Source organism: Eriocheir sinensis, chromosome 49, assembly GCF_024679095.1.
Source record: "Eriocheir sinensis breed Jianghai 21 chromosome 49, ASM2467909v1, whole genome shotgun sequence".
NCBI classification, from domain to species: Eukaryota; Metazoa; Arthropoda; class Malacostraca; order Decapoda; family Varunidae; genus Eriocheir; species Eriocheir sinensis.
Genome location: NC_066557.1, coordinates 137609 through 161988, shown reverse-complemented (window position 1 = coordinate 161988; position 24380 = coordinate 137609). Strand labels below are relative to the sequence as shown.

Sequence of the window (24380 nt, the reverse complement as noted above, 5' to 3'; positions counted from 1 at the left end):
CCAACACCAAAAAGTGCAAATTGGTAGCTGCTGGGAGGCTCGGCTCGGCGCAGTGAATATTGTGAAAAGAGGTTAACTTGTCTAACTAGTGGAACCTCGTTACGTTTTCAGCCATGTTGCTGCCCTCTAGACACGATCTAGATTACTAGTAGTGACGCCATTTACTACTCGTATAGTATAACTTACCTATGAAGCTGGGCGGGGCCCGCACGGGGTATTTTCTCCCCACAGTCCTGTCAAACCTAACCTGGAAGTTGGAAATATAGTATTCAGCCTTTTCTTCTAAATAATACTTGTTCATATTGTACTGGGGGTGATGCGTCAGCGCTGGGGAGAGGTGAGGGCCCCACCCAAACGTACTTCACATTTGTGTAGGACTATAGTCATCTTCCTGCGTCTGGCAGGCATCGTCGTCCCTCGTTATTATCTAAATTCCTTGGAGGGGAGGGAGGATGCTAATGATGTCACCCACACGGATCACGTTACATGATATAGGTTTATCTATCTATCTATCTATTAATATATCTATATCTACACACACACACACACACACACACACACACAAACGTCACTAAGGTGGAACATGATGCACTCCACCCCCATCAAGGCTGTGCATCTGTTCCCGTAGCGGTGGCTGAGTGGTTAGCATGCATGCCTCACGTTCGCTGCGTCATGGACGACGCGGGTTCTAATCTGCCGCTACCACCTGGGATTTTTCAGTCACCGCCGAGTGGCCTTAGACTACCGACATGCTGTCCTGAAGACCATCTGTAATGCGGGGAAAACCAGAACAATCGATCATCTTAAATGATTAAGGTATTAACTGTGAATCATGTGATAGTGCGGCGCAGGGCAGACATTCAGACAGACAGACGAACCAGTGATGGGTCAGTGATTCTAACTCATCGTGAAGGTGCCGAATGATTGTTAGTTAGGTTTTTTTTCTTTGTTTATCACGGGGAACGACGGGGAGGAATTTTTCACCGAAGTCACGTGGGAGAGAGAAACAGCTGTCTCTGAACTCCTTCTGAGTTAGCGGAACAGGCCAAGTATCTGTAACTACAACCACCGGTAGTATCCTAGTTTAGCCGGCGGCCACGCCAAAGGGGGAAGGAGGAGGCGAGTAGGGAATACAGTTGAGAGCCGCCTAGAAGACGAGCTCTGGCCTCTCCCTATGCAGGTGTGAAATTAACTCCTACGGACAGTGATTAATTAGTGTGTTACAATGTTATTATTATACCTAGAACGGTTAAACTCAGACGCGCTCTGGCCTCTCCCTACCAGGTCCTCTACTGACTGAGCGGTTACCCCCTTGTTTAGTAAAGTATGTGAAATTTCCCTTTGTTGTGCCGATCTATGATCACCCTCTGGTATCTTAGACCCGCACGAATGTCTCATCCCATGATCAACTCGGTAAACACTTATTAGTAATAGAAGAGAGATGTTTTCAGTGTCTTTTGTATATTTCATGATCATCCCTGTGAACACATATCGGTGGTAGGAAAACATTTTTCTGTAACAATTGTGTATCATTGAACCCTGATTAGGGTAGCTTGTTATTTAGCAACAGTTAGGTGTTTAAGCTATGGCCAGTGTACCATATATAATATATAGTTGTCATAGTCTGATCTGTGATGAGTTGCCCTTGTAAGGTGAATAGGAGTGATGAGTGATAATTAGGATTGTTACTTAATTTCAGTAAGCTCGCTACCATTACCAACAATGATGAATTGTAAATAATCTTGTTACTTAACTTCAATAAGCTCGCTACCATTACCAACAATGTGAATAAACCTCAATAATTTAACCTTGTGTTGCGTAACCCTAACAACTATGAAGCTCACTTGATAGTAACATTAAAAAACAGAGGATCGAAGCTGAAAGCAACACACTAGTGGCATAAGCGGTGGGATGACTCATCATTATTTACCTAAGTGCTCACTCATCACAGACCATGTGGAACATAGCGTTGGTAGGACATAGCCACATTCCCACACAGTTTGACCATCCTGGAGCGAACGTAAGGATTTTCCGTGCCCCCAGAGGCAAAGCTCGCTCGTTCTTTGACGACCCACGTATGAATGAAGTGCTCGAGTGGGAACATGAGTTGACCATTTTGTGGATCGGAAGCAATGATATTACTAGTAGTACTGACCCAGCAATTGTTTTCAACCACATTAATGATATTTGTCACGCGATTGAGGAAAACTGCCAGGCTGTAGTGTATGTATGTCAAATTGAACCTAGGCTCCAACCCAGAAATCTTTCCCCTGACCAGTATAAGAGAGTTCAGTGCGGGTTTAATAACCAAATAAAGAAAGACCTTAAAAATATTCATTTTAACAACAAGCAATTTGTGGATGAACTATCGGAGGACGGAGTCCATTGGAGCGAAGACGGTCGAATAAGGATCGAAGAGAAATTCAGAAAGGTTATCCAGGGATTCATGGGAGAGGATGACTCGGATGAGTGAGGTGTAGGTACAGAATGGTAACAGGATACTGGAGCGTACACCCATACCGACGGTAAAACGAGGATCGAGCCTCAACCTGTGACCCCTGAACTACATCTCACCCATCGTGAAAAGTCACATTGTCAAAAATGGCCGAGAAACCACTGCCGCGGAAGTGGGGTTCATACGATCAATTAGTAGATAGAGCCAGGACAAGACCCCACGGCCGATAGGCGGTTTGCAAGGGATATAGATGCCTTAGAGCAGGAAGTAAGTTGCCTCAAAGATGTGTTAACCCGGCAGAATGAAGTTATTCAAAGACTCGGTGCGCAGTAACAAACTCCCCCACGGCCAGTCATAGGGAATACCAAACTGCGAGTTGAACCAATTACAAGGGCTCAATGCGACCACACAGCTCCAAGTTCAAGTAGCAAAAGGGCGAGTAAGCTTTGAGCTAGCAGCTCTCATTCACAACCATCAGACCCAACATCAATGTAACACCTGGGAAGATCTTAAAAAGTTATTAAAAACAGAGTTCTCCACCGACGTAAATTTTGATAGAGCATGGCAAGAAATAGATTCCCTAAGATTTGACTGGGCGGCGTCACCCCAGGCCTTTACTAATAATTTCATTTGCCAGTATGCTATTCTGGAGACGCGGTTCGCCCGAGAGAAACTGCCCAATCGTGACAAGGCAATCAAAAGGAAACTGTGGCACGGTTTGACTCCCGAATCAAAAGCTAAATTAGAAGGATTCCTGGATGAGGACTACCCATTAAATAAATTCATTGATCGAGTGGAACATGAGCGCCAGTGGCTCGAAGCTACCCACGCATCCTCTCTATATAGTTAGAGAAGAGCGAAAAACGGCCACTGAATCACCACCTGCGAACCGTCAACCCAACCCTAACGATACGCCTAAATCAAATGCTACACCCAGCGAATCCTCCGAGGTAGAACAACTTAAAAGGCAGATTAGGGATTTAACGGAATGGGTAGGACAATTACAAGCCTCAACCCGTCAGTCACGATCAGAACGATATTGCTCATACTGTCGGTCCCGCACACATTTTTTGAGAGAATGTTGGCGGAAACCGACGCGTGGCACTTGCTTCGATTGCAAGAAGTACGGATGCTGGCGTGGAAATAAAAACTGCCCAGGTCAATCAGCCAGCCGAACATGACTAACACAGGGACACACCTCACCTATCATCAGTTTGGCTATCAACAGTAAAATCATGAGAGGAGTGGTAGACACGGGTAGTGGTCATACCCTTATCAAAGAATCGGCTGCGAATAAACTAGGGAGTGAAATAAATAAAAGAAGCAACATACCTAGTTTACAATTAAGGCGTCACGGGTTCCCCTCTCCGAGTTATTGGCATGATTTGGTTAGAAATCGAGGTAGGTAACGATCATGTACACAAACAATGGGTTCCAGTAGTCCCAAATAGTTACCTTGACGCAGAGCTACTGCTGGGTACTGACATCATAGGGAAGGCGGCTTTTCAATGGAACGGAAGGTTGGACGAGATAGTCTGGGGTAATGCTTCATACGTAGTTGGTCACATCAGACGACAGAAAGGAAAGGTAGAGGGATACGAAGCATTCCCCCACCCCACCCCCTAACCCAAGGCGACATCCCCAAAGGGATAAATCTCATTAAGTCCTTCCATATAAAAAATCGTGATTTTTTTTTTTTAATTTATTTATTTTCGTGATTTTTTGATTTAAATATATATATATATATATATATATATATATATATATATATATATATATATATATATATATATATATATATATATATATATATATATATATCTACTAGTATTGAAAATCTCCCATGGATTACTTTAAGTTTTAGGGCGCCAGTCAGTGAGCACAGTGAGATCCTGGTATACTTGTTTATGGTTAATTTGGTACAGGTTTAGGACAGGACAGACAGAGTTGCCTGATTATTTTCATGACAGCATTTTTATATATACACAGAAGAATATCAATTTTATCTGTTTACGTTTGGTTAGCAACCTTGATTTATTATTATGATACATTGAATCCAAGTTTAAAAAGACTAAAGGAGGCTGATTTTTACCATGCTTGGAGCACATCATTTAACTACTGGAATACTTTTTAAAAAAAAAAAATAAAAAAATAAAAAAAAATCATGATTTTTTTAGTAAAAAAATCAATGATTTAATCATTTGATTAAATCAATTTGATTTAATCATTGCCAACCCTGTTCCATATTGAACCCTATACATCACAATTTATCCCTATCCAGGTGAAGGAAAACCCAAATACCATCTTGCTGGTTCACCCTCAACCCAACATCAGTCAAAACAGTTTACCGTTCTTAACTAAAGTAAGTGATCAAAACACCATCTACATTCCTTTCGTTAACAACACCAAAGCAGTAAAGGGATTCAAAACGGGAACATTATTAGGTTCATATGAACACCTCGAGGACGAACCAAACCATGCGAATGAGACGGCCGAGGTTATCCGAAACACCCGGGAGATTCAAAATGACCTCCTCCCAACCACCGATCAAGTGAACATCCAGGGTAGCAGAACAGAACGACTAGCAGAAATTATAAAATAGCAGAAATGGAACCATCTTACTCATGAACAAAAGGAGGAACTGAACTCAGCCATTCTAGACCACACCGAACTTTTCATTCTGGACAAAAGTGAACTAGGGTTAATGGCAGGCCCCCTTGCGAAAATTAATGTAGCCGACCCGAGACCGAGTCGAGGCCCTAGATATCGTTACCCTGAACAGGCAAAAAAGGTGATAGCGGAAATGTTACAAGACATGGAGAATAGGGGAATCATTGAGAAGTCGACATCTGCGTGGCTTTCACCTACTGTCTTAGTGAATAAACCTGATGGTAGTAAGAGGATGTGTCTGGACTACCGACACGTTAACACGCACCTTAGTAATGATATTTATCCCTTGCCGAGACTGGAAGAGCTAGTAGAAGAAGCAGCGGGCCAGCAATTTAATGTCACCCTTGACATGCGTGAGGTTTACTTTCAAATTTTATTAGATGAAAACAGCTGGGACGTTACCACCTTCAGTGATGGAGTCACATTGTATAGATTCAGGCGACTGCCGTTTGACTTAAGTTGCTCCCAAAGAGACTATATACGAAGAGATAGTGGTATGTAGTAATTCCTCGGGCATGCGGAAGTAGCTCCGTCTATTGCAGCCCACCAAAAACGTCACTTTTCAGGGGTAGCTTTACTATTTTTGAAGTACCTGCCACAGCACCCTATCCAGCCTTTACTTATTTTTTTCATTATTGTAAAATGATTTACTATGGGGTAAAAAAAAAATATATTCTATTAGTTCTTATGTTTTATTAGGTATTATCTACACTACATCAAATTGTTATTTTAGGAAAAATATGGTGTAGAAAGCATTTGCTAATATATATATATATATATATATATATATATATATATATATATATATATATATATATATATATATATATATATATATATATATATATATATATGTGTGTGTGTGTGTGTGTATAGCAAACATATCCAGCGCTTTAAATACAAGCAAAGCATACAACATTCTACGCATGCTAGATTACTATAATGCCTTTGCAACTGTGGTAACCCGGATGTCACACTGGTCCTGTGTCCCAGGGTAATGGGTTCCCTAACACCACAGGCTCAAGGGCCAATGTTACAAAGATGAGCACCGAGGTCACGCGCTGCTACAGCGTATGCCCCCAACCGTACCTTAACCTTTTGCAAAATGCTCTTAGCTGAGTAAAAATATCATACTAACTGTACAAGTGCCAGATAATGGCAAGCATTGCATACTGCTTGACAGGGCAGAGAACAAAAGCTTCTAAGCATTACAACAGAAATAAACAATGGGAGACACTCAAAGCTTGTTAACTGAACATGACCCGATTTATAACAGGCAAAACCAACAATGGTGCGTTATATACAATGAAAACTGTATAAAAATGTTGCAAGGCGCATCAATATAAGAGCAGAGCATCATAAAACATGCTGAAATACATGATGGAGGACATCAAGAAGGTAACACATGAGTTGTCTTAAATGGAATGCAATAACTTGGTGGTCCTGGGAGACAGGCGAGCCTGGAGGTGAAAATGGGATGTAGGACACGGTATGATCTCACAAGCTCTGACCTTGGTGTCAGGGTCATGAAGATATTAAGCTCAGTAGGCACAACTATGCAGTGGAGGCACATATGATAAAAGCAAATGAGACAAAATAAGGCAACTCAGTGTAAGAAAATAGCAGGAAAGTTATGCTGCAGTATGTGATACACCAAATTACAGGGCAGAGAGTGATATGTATTTCATAGGCTACATCAGTCCACACATTAAAGTTGGATGTGATAAAATATATGTTTTTAGCACACATTAAAGTTGGATGTAATAAAATCATTTGATATGAAACTCCTTGAACTGGCCAAACAAACAAACCACTCTCTGTCCCCCCAAAAAGCATTATTTTTCACAAGGTTTACGAGGCATTAGTCAAGGATATCAACTGCCATTACATTTTGTAAATAAAAAAAAATACCTATGTAATTAGGTATATCATATAAAGCAGGAAAAAAACATTGCATGCTGTAATACAAACAATATTACTCCTGGACGCCACATTAATGATGCCAGAAACGTGATGATAGACACTTAGTGTGATGAAATTACATGCTGTATTTCACATCATGAAACCAAGCCAAGTGTCACTGCAGGACATATTAGGTAAGGCAGACACCAAAAGCTTGTTACCTGAACAAGATTAAATATAACAGGCACAATCCACAATAAATCATTGCATACTGATGGGTAGGGCAGATAACAAACGCTTCCAAGCATTACACCTAAAATAAACAATGACAGACATTCAAAGCTTGTGAGCTGAACATGATCTGATTTATAACAGGCAAAACCAACAATGGTGCATTATATGCGATATCTGGCAGGGATTCCTTGTATTACAGTTGGAAAGTGGCAGACACCTAAAGCTTTTTAACTGAACAAGATCTGATTTATAACAAGCAAAACCAACAATGGTGCATTACATGTAATATCTAGCAGGGAAGATAAATGATTCCTTGCATTACAACTGGAAAGTGGCAGACAGCCAAAGCTTGTTAATTGAACAAGATCTGATTTATAACAAGCAAGCCCAACAATGGTGCATTACTTGCAATATTTGGTAAAGTATATGGAAAGAAATTCTTGGCGTAACAAGAGTAATACTAAATAACGGCAAATCCCACGAAGTTTCTCTTCTTTTGACAGAGCCTGTGCTCTTTGCTGCAGGGCTGTCAGAGTCTGTTTGCTCCAGCCAACATTTACTGAAATACCCCTGAGTCATGAGTGAAGTGTTGAAACTGAAGGCAAGTGAAATACTGTGCTTAGAAATCTATTAGCATTTGGACTTTGATAGTATAAGGCCAGAGCAAACCTCCTCTCTTGTAACCCATATCTCCTACTAGGCTTAGATCTTGGCATCTTGCAGCATGTTGAACCTGACCTCAGAAAAAATCCATCCCTATTGGATCTAAAAAATTGCTGGCTCTGGGCAAAAACTGCCCAGGAGTTGTAACAGCCTGGGCTTTGAGCTGCCTTGCCTCCCGGCGCAAACGGCAGACTGTTGTGTGCAGCAATTTTTCATGTCTGAAAATACATGAAAAATATTTAATCACAATTAATCACAATTCTAAATAATAAAATATGTGCATGTAATTGCATTATTTTCAGTGCTATAAGGACAGTGAATCTAAGCATTGACATTATGTCTGCACGCCAGCTTCGATGGAAGGCTTCACTTAGATTGCCTGACAAGAGTAATATTTTCAGGAGAGATGGGGGAGAGGATACAACTGGAGACTCTTGACAGATATAATGTCAAGATCTACAAGCACCCATTTACCATATATATCTTTGATGTTCAGTCCATACTAAAACATTTGTCAATGTGTTGCCACACTAAAAATCTAAAAATTCCCTGTTTCTGCAATTTCTGCTGCTAAACCATCCAAGTAAATCAAGAATGAGTTCTGGGCGGCAGCATGAGCCAATACTAAATGGCGCCACTATAAAAAAAAAATTGCCTGCATCATGACGGGCCTGGGCTGACCGCCAGGCCCCTGAAGAAAACCTACCGGCACTATATATATAGGCAGGTGGGGAAAAAAAAAATCACATCAGAAGAATGGACAAAGGTTTGTTAGTGGCACATCAAGGTTATGCTACTTCTTCAAAGATTGGCCAGTCATGGTTTAAAGTGGAACAGGATAAACAAGAAACAGGCAGGTATCTGTGGACACTACTGTTACTATCAATTGCCAGTCTATGGCAAAATCTGAACCTATGCTATCAGAAACATAAGAGCCATGTGCTGATCACTCGACTAATCGTAACGGTACTACACCCATAGAAACATAATAAAGAGTTTAAATATATCATTCAAAATGTCAACCTTTTTACATACAATTTTTTTTTTAGATATGAAGCCTACTGGTGTAACAGTTAAATATTGAACTCAATTTGTATGCAGAGATGTGAAGTATGTTATTAAGCTGTAATGTTTCCAACACATTAGTTGTGATTAAAGCAACATGGAATAGTAACTAAAGAGGATAAATTATCACTGAGAACAAGAGGTTCCTTACTATATTGTGGTGAGCTTGATGGCTGAGTCGAGTTTCCTCCAACCCCATCAAGTTCACACCCTGTTGAGAGGCAATTTTTTAATCAAAGTGAAAAATGGATGCAAATGGTCACTAAAACTAGTTATTATACTTGGTGTCACAAATTTGGACAAGCAATTTAGGGAAGGACTTGGCGTCACTTATGAGGTAAATGATCTCGTGCACTCACTGGGCTATAATATATACATTGTTATAATGTGTATTATTGTCTTGTTACTATATATTACCTACTGATAATGGAAATACATGTCAGGATTAATCATCAAATACAAGGAAAAAAGAATCATGTATGGAAATTGTGAACTTTTAAGTTCATGTAACAAACAAGGTTTATTACACACAAAAAGGTTGGATACTTCAGATGTAAAAGATTTTTGGATATAACATCACCCCCTTCCTCCATATTGGTTCTTAAAAGCCAGGGTTGACTACAGCTGATTATTATTTGCGGCAGGTTACACGACACTTTTTTTAGTGCAAACCATCTGGAAATCAATGATCATTATAAGGAATACTTCTCATGAGTAGCTACTAAAACTTGACAACCTAGAAGGAGGCACCATCAGACTGTAGAGAGATATATTATAAGACATACTACATTGGTGGATCCAAAGGGGGGCCCAGGACCCCCAATGTTCCTGAGTAATACAGGAAAACTAGCTCAAAAGCGCGCTGCGGCTAAAACAATGCTTTGGCACAAAGTCCAGGCCGTTATACCCACTGATTTAGGTCACTCCACCAGTTTTTCAAGACCAGGACTGCCGAGAATGGCTAATCGGTAATGCTAATGCTCCTTCCACCCACAAAAAGTCTGACGTCCTCCCAAAAACTCATTTCCTGGATCTGCACCCCAAGGACATACCGTAACATGGTTCAATGATCATGGACAAAAAAAATAAAAAAAAAAAAAAAAAAAGACAATCAATATCCAATCATTTCAGGATACATAAATCAGCATCCATATGAAGGAATTCTACAACTTAAAAGTGATGTTGAGCAGGGCATGTGTTAAGTGACTTGCACAGACTATTTTGTGAAGTCATAATTAGATTAATAACACAACAATCAACAAACACTAGATGAAGTATTCATACCAAAATCAGTACATGGAGCTGGTGCACTGCAATGGAAAGCACATTCCTGCACCTCACCGAGAAGGTTGAATGCTGCCATGTACTTCAGGGGAGGTGGCTAAATGTCTTCACCCTTGGCCTCTTTCTTGGCCTCTCCCCCTTCAGCTGCCACATTCTCTTGGATGATATTGGAAGTGTTCGGGTCTATTGGGATGAGGTTGTGTTAGATGTGGAATAACATACGACAGTGGAACATGGAAGGAAAGAGTATGTCCACACGGTAAAATACAGAGATGAGGATTGCACTGCATTAGTTGAGTGATTTCAAGATGTAAATTGAAATTCTTTGGATACTGAAAGGATGTACGGGGACAACTGGGTGAGAAGAGAGAGAGATGCAGATTTTTATGTTATATAGCTAGTTACACCAATGAAGACTTAGGGCATACACATTGAGAAAGACCACAATTTTGGCTGCTAGATGGAAAAGCACTAGATGTCAAAGTGCCAGGACATTGAAGGAAGTAATAATAAGAAAAGCAATAATAATTAATGAGTGTAAATATATTTCTGATATTTTTGTTTATCTTAATACTAGTATTGGAATTTTCAAACACTAAGAATATAATAAATAAATAGATAAATTAATTAAAATAAATACATTAATTGTACTAATACTACCACTAACAATATTAACAGCGCTGCATCTAATAGACTGAGCAATAAACTGAGTCTGATATGTAACCATAATTAAACTGTCTCTGTCTGAGTGTTATGTGAAGCTTGCTCCATGCACCATGATAGGAATGGCATAGATGCATGCAGGTTGCTGAGATACTTACAGTCACCAGCCACTTGTAGATATGGAATTCTAGTCAGGACGGCCCCAAACCACGACGGCCCTCCGCGACGGCCCCCCAGGACGGCCCCAAATTCTAGTCAGGACGGCCCTCAACCACAACGGCCCTCTACGACGGCCTCCCAGGACGGCCCTTTGTTAGACAAACAATGGGGAGCTTTCTAAGGTAGTGGTTTCTAAGTAGTGAAATAAGTAAAAAGTCCATACGCGTTTCTTATTCCTTTTTCGCCTTCGATACTCCAAAACAGGGTATTAAACAGTCGATGCAAGGTTCCATTTATTTGTATAAACATAGGATTTAAAAAACAGTTAAATTTAAATATCCAATGAAAGCAGTAGCCTAAAACTAAAATATTCTTTTTACATCAAAAGTAGGCTCACATATGATTTATATAATTCTCTCAATTTCATACATAGGCCTAATCACAAACTGGGAGCAGTTAACCTGGAACACTTCTTGAGTAAGGATGATGTTGTCAGGGTTCCCTCTTCGTACTGCCTCCAGTAGCTGAAAATTCGTCCTTGGGTGGTCTGAGCACGTTTGCGGTGATACTTTTTCAGTTTCTTCTCCTTCACAAGCTGGACCTGAAGAGTAACAAGGCAGCTCTCTGCATGAAGGAGGGGGATCAGTTTGTAGAGCTGGTGGGCTTGATTGCGGGCTTTCTCATTGATGCGACGGTGGTAACCCTCCATGGTAACCCTCCATGGCAGTGTTCTGTGCAGGTTGCAGGTCGGGCAGCTGATGGTCACTTGTGTCGTCTTGAGTTATCAGGCTGTTTTCGCTTGTGAAGGTCTGTATGTGTGCTTTCACCAACTGGCAAGGTAAAGTCTTCCAGCTGAGCCAAAGAATCTGCAGGACACTTACACTTGCAACAATGCCACTGTATGTTGAGGTCACCCTTCTTCATCAGTTGGTATTGAGCATAACTAACTCCACTGTTACACAATCTGTGTTGCCACTGGGAGCAGTTATCACAACACAAGGCATGCTGTCGGTTTGTAACCACTCTGTCACAGCACACAGTAGGCAGGGGTGTCCTTACTTTGTGAAGGTCTTACTGGAGGCATGCTGATCAATGCTGTCTGAGCAGTAGTGGATCGATCTGATTAGATGGATTCAACTCCTGTCAATTTATACCTGGAAGCCTTGTGTTTATCATACTACTGGCAACACTTTCAATTAGGTGTGAAACAGATTCAGTGTGTTCAGAAACACTATGGGTGGTATTCCTAGTCGTTTACCATACTTATGTATGGTAAGCGTGACTGTTACAGCAGAAAATGTGCACAAATTCAAGGAAAAATTGGACAAATATAGATATGGAGACAGGTCACTATGAGCCCCGCTCGAACCCTGTAATATACAACTAGGTAAATACACACACACACACGTGTACACACCCTCCTTATCTTCTACCTCCTCCCTCCAACCCTCCCTATCCCCTCCCTCCCTACCGTCAACTGCCGTCAACTGGTGTCAACCCTCCCTTCCTATTTCAGCCCTTCACTGCTTATTATTTTTTTTTGTGTGTGATAATAATAATAATAATAATAATAATAATAATAATAATAATAATATTATTATTATTATAACAATAATATTACTATTATTATTATTATTGTTATTACACACCCACACCCAGACACACATGCACACATGCTTGTCGCCTTATCTCCCATCCCATCACTCCTCCCTCCCTTCCTCCCAGACTCTCCCTCCCAGTCCTTCCCTCCTCCCTCCCTACTATCTCCCTCTTTCCTTTCCTCCAACTCCACCCTTTACACACACACACACACACACACACACTGAAACAAGTTTCATTAAAATATTGGTGGATGTATAACAAGTAGAGATTTTTACATGTATTTCTAGTTATCAATGAAGATTGATATCCTCACTATTGACGACAGTTGGTGACAAGTGTTGAATTGTTAAATCATGAGGGAGGTGACAGTAGTTGATGGTAGTTGACGGCAGTTGACGGTAGTTGACGGTAATTAGCACATAAATGCAATTAGAGCTAAGGCCAAAAAATTGCCAAGTGTGAACCGTGGAAAATGGAGATCAAAATGGGGCCAAAATGGTTTGAGGCCGTCAGGGGGGGCCGTCATGGTGGGCCGTCGTGGTTTGAGGCCTTCAGGGGGGGCCGTCGTGGTGGGCCGTCGTGGTCTGGGGCCGTCCTGACCTGACACCGTAGATATGGCACCAAAATGTGTTGGAAGCATTGGCGGTCAACTTCCATTTATTTAATTATTATTTTCTTTAAACAAAGGAGACAGCTCAAGGGCAACAAAGCGTACTAGAAAAAAAAGCCCCACTACTCACCACTCCCAAACAGACAAAAGTAGAGTCTTGATACACTCTTCTTGAAGGTCAAATTATAGGCAGGAGGAAATGCAGACAATGGAAGGCTGTTCCAGTTTATCAGTGTAAGGGATGAAAGAGTGAAGATGCTGGCTAACTTTTGCATAAGATGTTTGGCAAGATAGAACATGCAGTAATTGACTTAAATTAGAAAAGTATAGATTTAGGAGGGAAATGGGCAGGCATTGACTTAGTAATAGGGTGGTGGGGGAATGGAATAGACTCAGCAATCACATAGTGAGTGCAGGGACGATAGCTTATTTTAAGAGTAGACTGGATAGCTACATGGACGAGGCTGACAGGTGGTAATGGGAAGGAATCTGGAGCTGTCGTGTGTAGGCCATTCGGCCTCTTGCCGCGGGAGGAGGGGAGGCATGCAGTTAGCAAATTTAGAACAGCTGTCAGCGTGAAAATGATTAGAATTTCCACATTATCATTATTTATATATATCACTTACCCCGGCTGGCATCCTTCCGTAATAAATGTAGCTTCACACCAGGCTGTGTCCTCTTTATCACCACAAAGGGACATGATTTGAGGCTCCGGCTGGTAAACGTGGCGGCCGCGGCGGTGTTATGATTTTTGAACGAGGCAGCGTTGCAATCAGAGCAGAGAAAGATATTCCTGCGAATAGCGGTATAATAAACAGTATAAGTTAGACCAAGATAATTATATTCACCCACTCTTTCCCCCTAAAAACCAATGACTCAATGTATATATATCATCATTACTGATGGAAGTCAGCGTGGGTGCTAAAACAATGAGTTTGGAAGAAAAACATGATCACATAGTTTTAAAGAACGGCAGTAGGGCTACAATTCCTTGGTTCATTCCAGTATGTATACAGAAAGGTTAAACACATAAAACACATCTAACCACACATGCAGAGAAAGTAATATATTTGCGGTATAATAATATAACAATATAATAGCATTACTCATGACATGCAGTCAGGCTATATCTACCTAGTAAATATATATATATATATATATATATATATATATATATATATATATATATATATATATATATATATATATATATATATATATATATATATATATATATATATATATATATATATAGTTCCTTCTGTTCATTTTAATATTTATCTACCTTTATTTATTTATTTATTTATTTATTTATTTATTTATTTTTTATTTAAATTGGGAAATAACCAGACTGAAGAAAAAAGTAGCAACATATGCTGCTTGATCCCATGTAGCAACACTGCTGATTGGTTCTAGGGGTTGGGGGGGTGTCTGGAGGGGGGGAGGCGCCTGAATGTAAACAAAGCTGCTCCTGCGCCATCTATTGCAACCGACATACACCAACACCCGCCCACGGTCTCCCATAGAGGCCCCCTCTCCTGTTCTATAGTCTCCTTGCTTCCGCCCCAGCCCCTCCCCGGTAAACACTGTCACAAGAAAATCTGGCATCTCTAAGGACCATTGCCAGATAGTCGTACTCAGAGCATCGTATTTACCTGTTTCTGACCCTTAACTATTGCCCAGAAACACTAATAATCAATCATTATGACTATAACAATATATGAATCTAGTTATCGGGGCCCAGGAGAGAGTTTTTATGTCAGAAATCGTCAACAATAAGAGGCTGAAGACGACTTGCTGCCAACTATAGGCTGCTTCTTCTCCCGTTATGCCTCGTAGTCATGTTTCCCGATGATGACTAGCTGCCTCTCTCTACTCCACCTCCTCAACCATTGTCAGCAGCTCAGACTCACTGAACCTCGGCCGCATTTTCCTGTGGTTGAGCCATTTTCTGGGTAAAAGTACTTTCATGCCGTAAGGTGAGCGATATCGTACTCAGAGCATAGTATTTACCGGTTTCTAACGCCCAAGTTGCCTAACTATTGCCAAAAAACATGAGGATCTAACTCTTTTAATTATAACTATAAATGAGTTTCGTTATTGCAGCCCTGAAGACCGTTTTGGGGTAGGAAGTTGGAAATATAAGCGACTGAGTACGACAATCTGACAACGTTGGCCGCCACAGCTGAGGAATGCAGCCGTATGATTAGCTGAATTTTTTCAAAGACTTGCTGTGATTGGCTGTCGAGTCTGATGACATCATCGTGGCGCTTACCCAATCAGTTGGCTTTCTGCAGTAGCGAGGCCCGAGCGATATCGTTCAGTAGGGATGGGCAAGTACCGTTAATTTGAGTACCGGTAGTACCGGTACCGAAAACTCAAGTACCGTTAGTACCGGTACCGGTACCCAAAGGATTTTTTTTTTCTTAATGACTTCTGATGAAATTCCCAAACAAATTTCCTGTAAAGAAAACCCTCTCTCTTCCTTCAACTTAATATCAACTAGAGTAGAAATGCAACGTTTAGGAGCCTTCTGATTAATGTAAAATCACTTAGGTTTAAGGACAGACCACCTAGTCTGTACCATGGGGTCTGTGTGGTCTAATTTTCTATGTAAATCTATGTAAATCTCTCTCTCTCTCTCTCTGAATGAAGTGAATATTTATTTTTTCGAAAAAAAAATAGCATGTATAGTTATTATGGATGTACTCGATCATAGTCTAATAACAATTAAAATATTTATTAGCAACCTAAAAAAGAAAAAGAATCGGACATGAAGAATTATCCAGTACGTAACTCCAATAAATAAATCAAATAATGGAAACGGGAGCTGTGATGGAAACGGAAAGCAGGACAAAATGGTGGGAACTTGGGGAGACGGTCAGCGGGGCAGTGACTCAGCGTCTACACACAGGGCCCATACCACATGGAGGCGGGCGAGCACCGAGTGATCATTAAGCTTCCCGGAACCCAAGTGATCATGATGCTTCGCGGTACCAGTACCGATAGCAGTTATCGATACCAGTACCGGCGGGTGATCATTGCTTCCCGGAACCCAAGTGATCATGATGCTTCGCGGTACCAGTACCGATAGCAGTTATCGATACAGTGCCCGAATTTACAATTAATCTTAAACCGCTAAGTTTGACTTTAGGGCGAGTTTAACTTTATTCTTCATCTTATCCCTCATAAGTTGATCTTAGCTGACGGGATATTTTAGGCGGGCCCAAACCCGTATTAAGGAGCCTCGAACTTCAGTCGCCAAGATGGCCGAAAGTCAACAAGCCCGCCAGCGCCTAGTGAAGACTTTTCAAGAGCGAAGAGACGTTCTGAATACTTTGAGTGACGCAGAACTATTGAAACGCCACAGACTGGATCGTGCAGGAGTACTGTTCGTAACGGATTTGGTGAGAGGGGCCCTGCAAAGCCCTACTTCAAGGAGTTTTGCATTGACACCCGAAATGAAAGTAATTATTACACTGCGTTACTTAGCAACGGGGAAAATGCAGATGTGTAACAGTGAAGATCTTGGTCCATCACAGTCGTCAGTAAGCAAAGCGATCACCGATACCCTCAAGGCACTTACACAACCAGCCATACTTGTCCAATTCATTCGATTTCCTCGCACCGTCCCTGAAATCCGAGAGAAACAACAAGAATTTGTGCAAGTTGCAAACTTCCCTGGCATTGTTGGTGTAATAGATTGCACGCATGTCAGGATACTGGCCCCCAGGGAATATGAAGCAGACTATGTCAACAGGAAGAATTTCCATAGCATAAACACACAATTAGTGTTTGATGCCAAATATAATATTCTTAATGTTGTAGCTAACTGGCCTGGGTCCACTCATGATGCTCGTATTTGGCGTGAGAGTGGCCTCAAACGCATGTTTGAGGATCATCATATACCACCGGATTCATGTCATCTATTAGGGGACAGTGGCTAGTGGCTACCCTTGCAGACGGTATCGGTTGACTCCCTTCCTCGGCCACAGACTGACAGCCAGGCAGCATACAACAGGTAATTTCATTGTGGGGAAATTTGATGGTAATTCTTAAGCGAATACCAGCAGGCAGATTTCTCATTCAAGAGATTTTTTTATTATGAGTTTTGATGTAATCTTTAATGAACCTACATGTAACCTAACATAAAATTGATTCAGTGAATTTTCATATAACCCTGCCTAGGGGGTCTTCTCCCCCAATACATGTATCTATTTGCAATGGATTTGTGTACTGGGGAAATGACTCAATGAAGAGCAAAAGAGGAATCTAATAATTGTCTTGTCATATGGGTGTAAATGTAGAGTAACACAACCTAACAAAGCTGACGCAGTGAATTTTCATATAACCCAAGTACATACAAACATTTCTAAATGAATTTATGTGTTGGGGAGAAGACTCAATGAAGAGCAGAAGAGGAATCTAAGAATCGTCTTGTCATGCGGGTGTACATGTAGAGTAATGCAACCTAACAAAGCTGATGCAGTGAATTTTCATAGAACCCAAGTATATACATACAAACATTTCTAAATGAATTTATGTGCTGGGGAGAAGACTCAATGAAGAGCAGAAGAGGAAGAGGAATTCTTTGTCATGTGGGTGTACATGTAGAGTAACACGACCCAACATTAACATAATATAAATTAAACTGGATATTCCAAAATATATTTGATACCAATTATATACACTGTCCAAATGAATTAATAGAGTAAAGAAAGTGAAGTAAGTTCCCCCACCAGTATTTTATCAAATTTATTTAAATTTTAACCAAACCTAACCTAATCTCTTCAAGACTAAAATAATACTTAATTTACTGTGTGTCCGTTGTTAGCGTAACTTATAGGAGACACTGTACATCAGTTATGAATGAATGTATATTAAGAGCACAGTAACATTCAGAAGACAAATCCAAAATCATTCCTAAGAACCCTTCACTGTTACAGGGCACACAAGAAAACCCGGAGTATTGTGGAACGAGGAATAGGCCAACTGAAACGTTGGTTCCATGTCCTCCATGGTGAAGTCCGGCTCAACCCTGAAAAAACCTGCCAAGTGATCCTTGCCTGTGCTCTGCTTCACAACATATGCAAGAAGAGGAATATTCAGCTGCCAGATGAAAATGTCGCAGATGCGGATGACAATATGGAGGTTGAAGATGAACATCAAGAAGGTATACATTCAACCAGTATTATCTTCAGCTAAACCCATTTGTCTGCATGCTGCCCAGACACGCAGTGCCCAAAACTGGTAACAATAGGGGGAATCTTTTCATACCTACATTTGGAATGATTTCATGTCTAGTTTCTCCTCCAAAACAGGGAATCTATTAATTTTCCAATAACCATAGTTCATGTTGAGATTGTTGAAAGTGCTAGTAAATGTACCATACAACGGAATGATATTGCAATAATTTTTATAAAACATCTAATATACTATGTCTCATCTCATTTCTACAGTGCAGTTGCCACAGGATGCAGCAAATGGAACACGTTTCAGGGAGGTGTTCTGCAACCACCATTTCCAGTAATTATTTTGATCTTTTTAACAGACAATGCAACTTTTGCAACTTCTCAGCTTCATGCTTTTCACTCAAACATCTATACATGCAAATCTGTTTCATTACAATTATCTATTGGATATTTGAATAATTCTTTTGCAGACTTTATTTTCTTTTGACATTTGTAATATTGGTACTCATTGCTATTTTTTTTTTGCCTTCACAGTGCCGAGCCATGAATCCATATCAGCCTGTACAAGTTGACACATCTTCAAGCAACACGTCAACCATGCATGGGGCTCTACAGGAATGCTTGACCTTCCTCTGGAACGCATGGCTCTGCGGCCGGGTCCTTAAACTTTGCATTAACATTACCAACCAGGTCACGCTGAGAGGGAAGACTACTTATTTATCCCTGCTTCACCTCAGTAAGTGGTACTTCGACCCCTGCTCCACCTCTCTAAGGGTCAAGGGAACACGCTTCAAACCCTGCTCCATCTCCCCAAGGGCTCGAAGTAACGCGATGTGGAGGACCAGCGTGGAGGACTCAGCCGAACGCCAACACCTTTACCCGGCTTCCCATTCAGCTGTCACCGCCATATGGGGTTGCTGCCTAAAGAGGGGTTTGATCTAGCGTCACCTCCACCTAACTACGCCAGGTCACTTTCCTTCACACACGCTAAAGTTTTTTTTTTTCTAGGAGGATGAAAAAATAACCAAATTCACAATTGTATTTATTTATTAGGCTGCCATGGACCACTGTCTGGCAAGAAAACTAAACTTCAGTCCATATGACGCCTTTGTAAAATGATTAAGCAGGACACAGCAAGAAGCACATATATGTGGTGCAGAGATTAATCAAGCTGTAAAATGGGGTGCAGGTACCAAGCATGACTTAATACGAAGCATTGCATTATGAGTAAATTAATATTTCCACGTTTACTGCAATTTTGTGGTGTATGTTATAATTTTGTTATTCCGAATTGAAATGTGTTTAGTATTTACTATGATCACCACTTCACTATAAACATAGGATAAGCTGTGGGGGAAAAGTAAGAATAAATATATATAAATATACTCTCAATGATGCTATTTTTCCTATACCTCTTACTTTGGTTTTCTAATGATTGAACGTATGCAGCGCTCATTCGCTTGTATGCTGCCACTGCCTCCTCGTAGGCTATAGCCACTATGTGGTTATCAGAATTCAGAGCGCTATTGAGCACAGGAGGTGCAGATGGTTTCAGGACGAGCCGAGTTACCCTCGTCTGGAACAGAAAGAGTAAACATACAAATAGAGAAATTAACGTTCTTACTATTTTTCCTGTACTTCTTACTTTGGATGTTTAATAACTGTATGCAGCACAAATTTTCTTAGAAACTTTTACTGCCTCCTTGCATATGACTAAAGCCTCTCTGCTGGTGGGGCAGTTGGATGGAAGGGGAGGAGGTACTGGAGGTGGAGATGGGCTACGCAAGAACTTCCTTACCATTACATCCCCACTGGCCGGGCTGGGTTCCATTCCAGTTGGAGGTGGCTCAAGACGACCCACCTTGCTGGTGCTGGAGGCATCATCATCCCTAAAAAAGAAATTTGCATTAAAAAATGCACAGTAATACACTATGTACTGAGCACAATACTTCTTTGTAGGAGAATGAAAAAAAAAAAAAAGTTTGAACTGCCATGAATGGCAAATCCTTAGTTACATTTTTTATGTTAATGACGGAGTCAAATAAGCAACTAATAAGCTGTAGAAGGAAATGCTGAGTGCCTATGCATATCAGTGCCCCACTAATTATCTACGGGCAATTCTGGAATCAAACCTGTGACTGCAGGATTGAGTTGGGCATGTTAACTGAAACTGTACCAGTCTTAGGCTACCATGATAACACCTACCAAAATAACTTATAAATCAAGCAGTAGGCACTCAGAACCCCCCACACATCAGCATCGGGTAATTACAAAGAGGTAAAGGTACCCATTTGTTGACCAGCCCGAAAGGGAGGATGAACAGCTGGGTGAGCTGCACACAGACCGCCCGGGCCTGCAGAGTAGTAGCCAGGCACGCTGACCACCAGACCACAGAGGCGTATTATATAAAGTTATATAAAGTTGATGCTAAGCTGTTTTACCTGAAGTGGGTGCAAAGAGAACGTCTAAATCAAATGTCTTCTTTTTAAAGAATAATATCAAACAGTAGTACTTACAAGTCTGCTTCCATGAGGGCTGTGTCATTTTGGGATATCCCTTTGGATATACCCCTCGCTGTACTGCTGTCCTCCCCGATGACTCGGAGGACTGCCTCTGTGATGTCACACAGCGAGGTATCCACCACTGAGCCACCACCTGTAACAAGGTCCAAATTAATCTTAACACATAGCCTGGTCAACCCAAACCTAGAAGGAAAAGCAGATAATTGTGGAGTCTCTGTGCCTCCAAAATACATACGATATGACGCTTCCATATTATATTTAAGGGACGAAATACATGTCCCTCAACCATAATATGAAGGCTCAAGTACTTAAAATTAAAAAGAAGGTGGGGTGCATATTTAAACTACCCCAACTGAACTTTACATAACCTAACCCCTGATGGGGGGCTTAACCCCCTGAACCAACCCCACATAACGCCTTCTGCTAATGAATGTAAACATACAATTACTTATTGGGATCCATCGAAACGACGCTGCCCCACAGCAATGCTATCGGGGGATTCATTTCGAAAATGTATATTTTCTCCGTAAGTAGACCACAGAAATGCTTCATTTCAGATAGACAGCATTATTGCAATGCCTTTACCCCACAATTTCCTCCTCACTACCAGGTGTTTTAAGTTTGTTGAAGTAGAGAGCAGTAATATCTGTTACTTCTATCATCACTTCTAGATGCAGTATATGTATGATGCAGCAGTAAAACTAGAGGCGCATAGTGACTCTCCATATTTACCTTTAATTTCTAGATAAGTGATTACTATTTAAACATGCAGTACAGAACAAATATCTCCAAACGGGATGATTGCAAATTCCTTGTCCACTTTTACCCTGCTTACTAATCCTCATACGAACATAACGAAAATATATCAATACTACAAAATTTGCTACTGTTACTCACCTGTCTTTCTTTGGGCTTCCCTCATAGCAGAAAGCCGTTGAATGGAAGTGGTCTTGGTATTCTGCCACTTCTTCTCGACTTCTGCGTGGCTGCGGCTGAGCCCAAACGTAGAATTGAGGCTGTCTGTCACCTCCTCCCACGCTGCCCGCTTGTCGTTGTATGTTAAAGTAGGGCTGAATTTGCCCCTCAGTATGGTCTTCCTTAACCCAACTTGCTCTACTATGTGCAGAGTGTGGCAGTCTTTCCAATTCACTCCCCTTTTCCTCTTGGGAGAAGTGAAATCGGCAATATTTTCCATAATTACTCCGTCAGAGGGTGGGTGATGGAGGAATGAGGAAGACGAACAGGTACGCCAAGGCAAGTATAGAAAGGTAGCGTCACTCTCATAGAACGTGAAGAACCAAATTTTGAAATTAGCTTTTTTATTAGGACCTCTCGGATGTTTTTTATGTTATAAACTACTTCAATAAAATAAAATAAGATGTGGATTTTGTTATATACTCTGAAGCAATTGTCGATGAATAAAAATATAAATAGAAATGTTCACGGCATCTCATCCTGGACGATGATTGGCTGGCGTCCTGATAAGCTCCGCCCTTCCTCGAGCCTAATTAAGCCCCGCCCATCCTCGTTGTCTGCCCAAACCGACGACACACACACCACTCCCCACCCTGTTTCCTGACCCCAACATTCATTTTTACGAAAACTGAGACCACCATCATCTTCCTGAGAAAATTCTGCATCACACTAGCATAAATTTGTAACAATAATGTAAAATTACATACGAAAATCAGAGTTAAGTGAACTATGGAGTAAACATGTTCTTGCACTTATTTCAACTTCAACTCCTTAGTATTCAGCTGGTTTTCGTCGCATCACTTTTATAAGCCCAGATCCTGAATCTGCATGCTTTTCTGCTTCTGATGGTGTGTGGTACGTCCCGAGGTAAAAATATGCATAGGGTCAAATTCGCCGCCGAACATTCGCCGAGCCGTGACGGCTTTCGGTTGCTTGGGCTTTTGTTTACTCAGTCAGACTCGCCGCTCACACACAGATGGGGCGTGAGGTGCGCGGCGAGTCTGACGAAAATAAATGCCGAAGCAATAACCGTCACGGCTCGGCTTTGTTCAGACGATTTTGACCTATACCTCGAAGATTCCACACCATCAGAAGCAGAAGCTGTCTGATCAGGATCTGGGCGGTATACAAAGTTCTTAGCATCACTAAGTGCACTTAACGGCAAAGAATCGTTAAGTTTTCTACTTAAAATGGCGCTGGGCCGCTTAGCGCTGAAGCTGGAGCACTTAGCGGGCGGAAAATTTAAGGCGGGAAGGGCTCCTTAGCACCGTTAAAAATGCATAAGTATTGCAACATGGTGGATTACAGCGGGATGAAAGGCATCACCTCCTAATATATCTGCCTCGTCTAGACGAATTGGAGGCGTGTAATGATTTGAAACTCATCCTGAAATATCTGTGGACTGTGCTGACCGTGCTGAGATGAGTGGTTCGGCGAGGCGGACCTTGGAAACACCTACATGGCCATCACGACTGAAGTGGTGTTCGCCGACAGGTAAAATGCAGGTGCAACCTTCACAGGCTGACAGAGATTGAGTGATAACAGACACTGGAGACCCTCCAAGCGATGGCTGGTGACCGCCTGCCACCATCCACAGGCTGTCACACAAGGAGCCCTGGGAGTAACCTTGCTGGAAGCCCCGCGGGCCTCAGTGTGTGGCTGGCGTTATACAGCCCCCAGCCATCGCCTGGAGGGCATCCAGTGTCTGTTATCACTCACCTTAGGTAGTCTGTGAAGGTCCAGTCATCACTGGTGCACGTGTATCTTACCTGTGATCAACACCGGCAGCCACAGACTCCTGCCCAAGGAACGAACACAGGTGAGCCAATATTTTACCTCGCCAGACTTATCCTTTACAATATTCAACTCTTTAAACCTAACACACCTGTTAATCTTGTGACTGACTTCAACAAACGTTTCCCACCAAACTTACCAAACCCTAAACAATACCTATTTGGGTCACTAGTGTCTGTTATTTAATTTTTACTTGACTAACCTCCCAGCAACGATAAACCAAACCTAACCTGGGTAAATTTATCATTGACATATAGTTATTTCAACTTAATCTGTTATTTAAGATAGCCAGTTTTAACCAAATCAACAATTATTTAGAAAAGTTGATATTTTTAACCTAACTTAAATGTCAGAAGTGTCCTAACAAAATTACCTTCCTTTGCTTATTTTTAGTAACCAAACCAAATCAATTTGACGTACCGGTAGCTCTTAAACCGAACTTGCTCTAGTACTCAAGCTTGCATCACTTATGACTTTTTTCCTTTAATCCTAAATCAACTTGTTTAGAAACCTTGCTCTGACATACCTAACTTAATATAAGTTCACCTCTCCTAACTCAGATAAATTTCCGATTTGTGTTACTGACTATT

The 24380-nt window shown here is 41.3% G+C and overlaps 3 long non-coding RNA genes across 8 annotated transcripts in view; 2 read left to right on the top strand and 1 right to left on the bottom strand.

Annotated features, from left to right (window-relative positions):
- LOC126981680 (uncharacterized) overlaps positions 1–22262 on the bottom strand; it is a 77169-nt gene extending 54907 nt beyond the window's left edge. The window contains exons 1-4 of one of the 3 annotated variants that reach the window (XR_007734038.1): positions 21919–22262; positions 21016–21154; positions 20298–20388; positions 19172–20075 (exon numbers count right to left, since the gene is read on the bottom strand). This is a non-coding gene — a long non-coding RNA (uncharacterized LOC126981680). Of the gene's footprint in view, positions 1–19171; positions 20076–20297; positions 20389–21015; positions 21155–21918 lie in introns of those variants that run through there. The other 2 variants (XR_007734037.1, XR_007734039.1) reach the window with 2 other exon arrangements.
- Positions 1–24380, top strand: part of LOC126981678 (uncharacterized) — an 86154-nt gene that overhangs the window by 48473 nt on the left and 13301 nt on the right. For 2 of the 4 annotated variants that reach the window (XR_007734035.1, XR_007734032.1), the window contains exon 1: positions 23262–23815. The exons of the other annotated variants lie outside the window; for them this stretch is intronic. This is a non-coding gene — a long non-coding RNA (uncharacterized LOC126981678). Of the gene's footprint in view, positions 1–23261; positions 23816–24380 lie in introns of those variants that run through there. 4 annotated transcript variants of the gene reach the window in all.
- On the top strand, positions 17752–19107 carry LOC126981682 (uncharacterized). The gene is made up of 3 exons (XR_007734041.1): positions 17752–18480; positions 18767–18833; positions 19034–19107. It is a non-coding gene; the product is annotated as an uncharacterized LOC126981682 (long non-coding RNA).